This window comes from Bubalus bubalis, chromosome 1 (genome assembly GCF_019923935.1).
Source record: "Bubalus bubalis isolate 160015118507 breed Murrah chromosome 1, NDDB_SH_1, whole genome shotgun sequence".
NCBI classification, from domain to species: domain Eukaryota; kingdom Metazoa; phylum Chordata; class Mammalia; order Artiodactyla; family Bovidae; genus Bubalus; species Bubalus bubalis.
The window spans coordinates 163,514,025-163,520,024 of record NC_059157.1 but is presented as its reverse complement, the minus strand read 5'-3'; positions in this window follow the sequence as shown (position 1 = coordinate 163,520,024).

Sequence of the window (6,000 nt, the reverse complement as noted above, 5' to 3'; positions counted from 1 at the left end):
CAGTATACAGAAAATTGAAGTTTAGTTGTCTCCTCCCTCTCGTTAAATAAATGAAAAGTCAAATATGATGGAGGGAACTTAATACAATCAAGCCCTGATTAGTGGAGTGCTTGCATGTATTACAGAACCCTTTCTGGGTTGTGAATCATCACTGTTAATTAATATGGCATAGAAAGTCCCTGTTTTGTTTTGTTTTGAAGGATTGTAGTCCTAAAGTTGTCTTGTAAATTGGTGATTTGGAACTCAGTATATAGTCTGTTATAGAAAAAATATATTACAAACAATGGCCAGGCACTCTAGCCATCTAATTAGGGGCCCTAACCTCCCCCAAATCCTTGGGAGCCCCCAAACCTCCGTCTGTCCTAATCTTCAGGTTGAGTCTTTCTAAACCCTTTGAGGGCTGGTGTGGGGAGAAAGTGCAGAAAGCAGGCAGATTTTTTTTCCTGCAGCAGAAAGCGGTTCCTACAGGATCAGAGTATTTCCTGTGAGTCCAGGATTACCTGGTTGGGCAAATTCATGTTTTCTATATCATACACCTGCCAGGAGTGGGAGGAAAAGTTAAGACTCCTCTTGGCTGCAGGTAAAAAAGTTATGTTTATTTATTTATTTATTTATTTATTTTTGGCTGCTCTGGGTCTTTGCTGCTTTTCACCGGCTTTCTCCAATTGTGGCAAGTGGCTTCTCTTTGCGGTGGCTGCTCTTGTCACTGAGCTCGGGATCTGGGGTGTGCAGGCTTTAGTAGTTGTGGAGCATGGGCTCAATCCTGGGCTCTAAAGCACAGGCTCAATAGTTGTGGTGCACAGGCTTAGTTGCACCAAAGCCTGCATCCTGGACCATAGATCAAACCTATGTTTCCTGCACTAATAGGCAGATTCTTTACCACTGAGCCACCTGGAAAGTCCCAAAAGTCATGTTCTCTTAAGCAAAAGAGAGCAATTACAAGGATACTGCATAAAACCTGAGAAAGTTCACATCTCTGACTCTCTCTCCCTCTCTCTGTCTCCTCCTGCAAGCCCCACCCTCCCGCTTCTCTCTGCATATGTACTTTATTCTTTCTGCACCCAGCTTTTTCTGCTCCTCAAGCCATGTGGCACGCGGTTGTCTATGCCTCACAACTTCACATATTATGCAAGTCTTTGTGACCCCAGGGACTGTAGCCCACCAGGCTCCTCTGTCATGGAGTTCTCCAGGGGAGAATACTGGGGTGGGTTGCCTTTACCTTCTCCAGGGGATCTTCCTGGCCCAGGGATAAAATCTGTGTCTCCTGCATTGCAGGCAGTTTCTTTACTGATTGAGCCACCAGAGAAGTCCTCATATTATACACAGTTCCTCTTAAAAGAGAAACAGACTTTTGCCTCAGGTTTAAATTCCCAAGGAAAGGTATCTGATTGGCTTAGCTTGAATCAGGTGTCCTTTGATGGTAGGGGAAAGTGAGAGCAAGGTCAAGAATAAGTAAAATGAGTGTGATTCTAAAAGGAAAGCAGGAAGCTCATGGAAAGAAGGTCCATGGAGAGAACCCCAGAGATGCAATAGCTACCTATGTTCATATGCTTAGCATTTCATAGCAGAAACCTGAATTTTTAGCTCTTTATCTTTTAAAAACACACCACCAACAAAATACTTAGAGGTATCACACGATGCCCTTACAGCCAAACAATTTTAGAACTACATGGACACCCACCCAGTGGCTGCACATTGTGGTTCTACTAAATCATCATCTCCTATTTTGGGGGTAATGATTTCAGGCAAGAGACATTGTATTGTTCATTCTGTGAATTTCCTCCCACCTGCCATTATTTTTATGTTTCATAGGAGGGGAAAGAATTTGAAAATATTAGAAAAGCGACTTAGAAGACCCTGATAAAATGGTCAAAAAAAAAAAAAAAAAAGACTTGAAAGACAAGATCCCTGAGATGTAGCCACCATCTTACTAAAAAATTAGGTAACTACTGTCTATTAAATTGCCAATCAAAGCTCTTCCTGTTATTGATTGCACAGTCAGGAGCTCCAGGTTAGAGATGGTAATATAATTCAGTCTGGATAGTAGACATTGTATCTGTAAACTGGTTAGGGACTTCCCTGGTAGTCCAGTGGTTAAGAATCCACCTTGCAATTCAGGGGACACAGGTTTGATCCCAAGTTGAGGAACTAAGATTCATATGCCATGGAGCAACTAAGCCCACACAAGGCAACTACTGAACCCTTACAATACAACTAGAGAGTCCGTGTGCCCTAACGAGAGATCCTACATGATATAACTAAGACCCTCGTGTGGCAACTAAGACCTGACACAGCCAAATAAATAAATAAATAAAATTTTTAAACTTGGTTAATGTCTGTCAGGGAGGAAACCTGCTTAAATCTTTAGTTTTCTCTTGCAGTTGTTAAAAGACTGCCTTATTCAATTAAGTATGGCAACTTGTGCCTTTCAGTGAGGAATGACAAGTTTCTTTGATATTAAATTAAATACATCTTGGGTGAGAAATTTATCTCTTCTGTCTGCCCTGGAGATAAATTATAGTGAAGTGTCCAAGAGCTAATGCTTCATTTTGCTTTACCTCACAAGCTAAGGTCTTAAGTTAAAAGTGATGGATCCCATTCTTAAAATAAAAGTAGTCACTAATAGAGAGGGACCTTTTTGATGAATTCCCTGACAACTCTGGAGCAACCGTTAATATTGATTCTTCCACATAAGTTCCTTTAGACACTCTACTCACCAAAAAAATATCACAGGGGTTTCAAAACATTTTGTTTTAGTGTTTGAGCACCCCCAGAAATAAGCCTCAGTCTGTTTGGCTGAAAAGACAGACATAGTCTGGTGGTAAATTTCATCCTTGTTAATGAATCCTCCCTTTGACTTTCCGGGCAGTTTGACCAAATGTATTTGGAGCCCACATTCTACAGCTTCCAAAGCACAAGCAGTTGGTATGGGAGAGACCCAGCCCATTTTACCTAAAATTACCAAAAGCCTTTGTGCAGAGTCCAAGTGTTTACCTCTAGTCAGTCTTTCCTATTTTATCACTGCCAGGGGATTTGTTTTTGTAGGAGAGGCAATAAAAACCTCACATATAGGTGTTTTCCTACCCAGACTTATTTACTTGCAAGGCTAGCTCCTTGGAGGCCACAAAGTCTCACCAAGGAAAATCCCAACCAAGTATTTTCCTGGGCCAGTTCCATTAATCTACAGCTTGGGGCAGCAGTGAGTAGCTGGTTTGGGAACAAGAGCCTCTTTCTCTTATTTATCACAAATTCATCTGAACTCAAAAGGGCCTCACTTAAATCAGGAATTTCTATTCTTCTGGAAATGTCATTTCATTTGAATTAGTAGTTCTGTGGTTTAAAGGAGACAAAAAAGAGTTCCTACCACTAAAGTTCAATGGGAGGGGAAAGGGAGGCAACGATAAAAGTAACTCAAGAACAGTTTGAAGGTGAACTTGCCCTTCTGCAGATAGACAAAATAGACTTCTGTTTCCCCAGTACAAGTTCTGGAAGACACTGACATATCCTGTAACTCCTCCACAGAGTTAAATGACAGTGAATTGACCAGCAGAGATACCTGTGTTTATAGGGTAGGTATGCATTCATTCACTCATTCGTGTCCAACTCTGTGATCCCATGGATCATAGCCCTCCAGCCTTCTTGTCCATGAAATTCTCCAGGCAAGAATACCGGCATGAGTAACCATTCCCTTCTCCAGGGGATCTTCCTGACCCAGGGATTGAACCCAGGTCTCCCACATTGCAGATAGATTCTTTACCATCTGAGCCACCAAGGAAGCCCATTTATAGGGCAGATATCTGTTAAACCTTCAGGTTTAAACTGTCTACCAAAGGGGGGAAAATTGAGAAAAACAGATGGTTATTTGGGCAAGAACTAGGAGTGTGATTTATGGGGGCAGTTCAGATCACCAAGATGGAACAAGATGACCAAGGGATATTTTGGAGGAAATGCCTGTGAATAGAGGGGCGAAAGAAGAAAAGCAGGCAGGAGGGTCTTTAGATTGCCATGCAGATATGACCGCAGTGAATGGAGGAAAGAGGAAGAAGGGTCCGGGTCCCCAGAGGGAGTACACCCTTGCTAGTGAACATTGGTATCATTGAACTATTATCTATGAATGCTACAGGCACCCTAGACTCTTGTGTCCAAGAGCAATAAGAGAGAGCAGTTGCCATCATTCTGGCCAGAATGAACTGAGCAGTGGGAGGAGCTAAGGCTGCTATTGCACTGGAGCAGCGCGGAGGAAGGGGAAGAGAAATATGCACGACCGCGTGATTTACTTGGTGTCTCTGTGGATTCCTTTTCCCAGTTATAACTGTGCATGGACTTATACAACAGCCCCACGCTGAGAAGGGTCCGACTCCCAGGATTTGGGACCTCAGGAATGAAAGTCTGAGTTGCACCACCAGGTAAGCAAGCCATCAACACCTGCCAAGGTGATAGCATGAGATGTGGAGTCTTCAGAGGGCATAGTAGAGGAGCGGGAAGATAAATGCCAGTGTGACCTGAAGACCAACTGCAGCAGTAGGGGCTGTGGTTTATGTCACTAAACTCCCTCTTCTAAGTTTCCCCTCAGGGGAGAGGTCTATGGGAACTAGGGGAGAGCTGCACCCTGAAACATGGTGGAGAAGTGCATCCATGTGATGCAGTCTGTATAGACTGCGGTGAAAACCATGCGGATTCACTGCTTAGGGTTACCTTCAACAGAGAATCTCCTGTGAGGCGGGCAGGGAGCTGACAGCCCCAGCTGCCGTGTCTGTGAAATTGACAGGCGGAATGCCATGCTGAAGGCCATGCTGTCCTCAGTCTGCCAATGACTGCACACACCAGGAATTTAAAGCTGGGCCCTTCCTGCCCATGTGGGCCATCGGTCAGTCAGTCACTGCCTTGAAGCTCCATGGCAGCCTGGTCAGGACATTCTCAGAGCTGCACTGCAGTCTGAAACTCTTCACACCCAATCCTCGTTCCCTCTTTCCTACCATCTGCTGCCAGCGTAATCGTCACATGGTGCTCATTTGCCTAATCAGCACAGTGTCATTGATGTAATGGATCATTGTGATATTCTCCAGGACTTTAGATGGCCCATATCTATATCCAGACTATATATGACAGAAGGTAGGAGAATTAACATCCCTGGGGCAAAACTGTAAATAAATGTTGTCTATGGGCTTCCCTGGTGGCTCAGTGGTAAAGAATCCACCTGCCAATTCGGGAGACATGGGTTGGGAAGATCCCTTGGAGAAGGAAATGGCAACCCACTCCAGTATTATTGCCTGGAGAACTACATGAACAGAGGAGCCTGGTGGGCTACAGTCCATGGGGGTCACACAGAGTTGGACAGACAGGGACTGAGCACTCACATATAATCAGGACCACCCACACCCCCTGCACCCTTGAATCTTTTAGATCAGTGGTCACCAACCTTTTTGGTCCCAGGGACTGGTTTCATGGAAGACAATTTTTCCATGGGGGTGTGGGGGTGGGGCAGGGGATGGTTTAGGCAGTAATGCGAGTGATGGTGAGTGGCAGATGAAGCTTGGCTCCCTCACCCTCTGCTCACTTCCTGCTGTGCAGCCCAATTCCTAACAGTCCACAGCCTGGGAGTTGGAGACCCCTGCTTTAGATTTTTAACAATGGCATTCATCTTTACCACCCCCCACTCCCACGCTTATCCTCAGGATGCAATGCTGGTTTTGATTTGCTATCCTGCTGGGAGTGGACAGTTGGGCAGGGTGCCATTTCAGAGCCTTCTCTTGACCTTCACCACTATGATAACTCTTATTCCACAGGCCAATAGCCAATGGGAAGATCAGTCCAGCTGCCAAGAGGATCAATCCCAGTTACATACTCAAAGACAGAAAAAATGGCCACCAGATGGGACTGCAGGCCCAGGTAACCCACTGTAAGTCAGACTTTAGCTAGAACTCCATTTTTTGATTCAGGTCTCCAAATGTCAATAGCAACTTAGAACCTGTATTCAATAATCCTTGAAGTATCTGAGTA